Source organism: Teleopsis dalmanni, chromosome X, assembly GCF_002237135.1.
Source record: "Teleopsis dalmanni isolate 2A chromosome X, ASM223713v2, whole genome shotgun sequence".
Lineage (NCBI taxonomy): Eukaryota > Metazoa > Arthropoda > Insecta > Diptera > Diopsidae > Teleopsis > Teleopsis dalmanni.
The window spans coordinates 79306731-79309201 of NC_051848.1; the positions used below are offsets into that span (position 1 = coordinate 79306731).

General features: G+C 30.3%; 1 long non-coding RNA gene across 1 annotated transcript; it reads right to left on the reverse strand.

Moving 5' to 3' along the window:
- Nucleotides 1-225: 225 nt before the first annotated feature.
- On the reverse strand, nucleotides 226-1602 carry LOC119661994. Its single transcript, XR_005250655.1, has 3 exons — nucleotides 1463-1602; nucleotides 991-1401; nucleotides 226-494 (listed from the first exon to the last, which is right to left on the reverse strand). It is a non-coding gene; the product is annotated as an uncharacterized LOC119661994 (long non-coding RNA).
- Nucleotides 1603-2471: the final 869 nt, after the last annotated feature.

Consider the following 2471-nt stretch of genomic DNA (forward strand, 5'->3'; position numbering starts at 1 on the left):
ATTAATTTTCTGACGGTAAAATTTATATATTGTTAACTGCAAGTGCAATTTATAAAGATAAAAAACACCACATGTTCTCATTGATAACTAACAAAAACAGTTACACAAATTGCTCGTTAGTTTTACAAACGAGTTAATGTTGTAGTAAATAGTAATCTTTATTTTTTTTTTTTGAGAATAAAAAAATTTTTGTCAAAACTGAAGCTAGTTTAAGTAATCGTTACTAAAACGGGACAGAATAGAAAGTATCAATAGAATGAATGATCGACTTCAACAACTTAACATACCTCATATGGAAAAAATTTATATTATAGTACAGCAGCCAAATTCCAATATAGAAGCGTTTCGGCTTCTGTCATGAAGTTCCACTAAAGGTATAATTGTCGTATATAAATTTTGACTCCAATATTTTGGGCTAAACGAATTGGAAATTTTACAAAGACTTGACTTTTCACATTTTTTCCAAATATTTTTAACTTAAATTTTGATCTTAACTGAAAGAAAAAATTTTTAAATGAATTAGTTTTCGTTCAATTTTACTAGTTCAAAATGCAAACAGTTTCAAGAAATATCGATGAAAACTTGATTTCTATTCAGATCTCATAAATTCACTTTTAAGAGACAAATTGTGACTTGGATTATGAAAATCTGAGAACTGACATACACTTATGAAGTCATGAATAAAAATATATGTTATAGATTATAATCCTATCGAAAACAGTTTTTATACAATTTTTGTAAGACTTTGTCTTAAAATGAGAATAATTAATCACTTCAATGAACTAAACAGTTTCATATTCATTAACAGAAAAATATTGGAAATAAGAGGTTCATGGGATAAGGATTAACTGCAATCGTGTTCGTTGTATCACTTATCCGTATGCTAGGGATGTCTTAGTTTTTTTTTTTTACACTTTAGTTAATGATTAATAAAAACCGTTAAATTAAGGACGTATTAAGCTTATTTATTTTTCGTTGAATTTTACGTACAGACTCTGTTCACTGTTCTCACTATACTCCATTGCTTCTTCTTCTTCTCTTGCTAACATATCTGCTGTAGTGTTGCCAGCCAGTTCGTACTTTACAACTCGGCAAATCCTGAAGACAAATCATCCTCGATTTGCAAATCATCGTCTTCATCTAGTTTGGGAGAGCTGGGACTTGATCACAACTAAATCACCTTTGATTTAGTTAAAACGCTCACGAGCAATATTTTCTGCGATCTGTAGTCGTTTTTCAGCAATCGCTATTTGTATAAGTTAATTGTGCACGATGTTCCTAAGATCGAAATAGAATTTAAGTTGAATCGGGCTGAACCCAGATGTCGTATTCCTTTGCAAGTTTATTGTAAATTGTAAGTTTCGTGGCGTTGTGTCCCAAGTTTTAGGATCATCGCTCGACCTACATATATATATATATAATAAAAACATATAAAAATTCAAATAAAAATGTTTTACTCAACCCGCCCAGTCTTTTTTTTGTTTTCCACAAAAATGAAAAAGAAATCCATATCCTTTTTTTTTGCTCAATTAATCCATTAATAACGAATAATTTAAATAACGAATAATTTGTTGCTATTTGAAACTATTGAATTTTGATGTTGTCAAGATAGAAAAGAATTTAAAATGAAAATAGTTTGTATGCAATTGAATCAAGTTATTATTTTATTATTATTTAAGGTATCTGCGATGATTTGATTGAGTTTTTTCTCAAACGTTTTAAAATCATTATAAGGGATATGAAATGATGGGGAGTGTAATAAAGTAAATGCAATTTTCGCTGAAATCAGCCTACGTAAATAGCTGGACAAGTTTCCTGTATACAAACAAATGTTATGATCCGCATCTGGTCGGATACAGATTTGCTAATTCTAGCACTTTAATTGTTTAATTGGCACATAAACCAATCTGTTCAAGGTTCCTTAGGCACTTTAACCAAAGAAAACACTTTTTTTAATTCAGATCTTGAATTATCAACTTCATCGAAGGCTTCCCATACCGAGTTTAAATGCGTTAGCCGTTCTTCCTAATAGGCCTTGGTTTTCCTTGCCTTGACATCCTTCTTGTAGTTTTTCATGATGTCCTGGGTTTCAGTACCTGTTTCAGCCTGTTGATTGACAAGGGTCTCCATGGTCATTTGATTGTTGATTGATAGAAATGTTGATACGCGATGGATCACGTCGGGGTCACCAAAATGTTATGCATTAAAGAATAGAAACACATCATAACTCATGATGTGTCTGAAAACAAAAATTCCGTTGAAAATATATTTATATGTAAATTCCTCTTTAGTGACGCTTTAAGCAATGATCAGTTTTTGTTGTGTAAATGAAACTTTCTTTTGGTTAATACTCAAAAAGAGCATGACATTTTTAAGTAAAGATGGAGAAGACATATTTAGCTTTAAAGTCAAGGCAATAAATTTTACAACCAAAGTTTGGTAAAATTTGTTAAAAACATTTTTGAAACTGT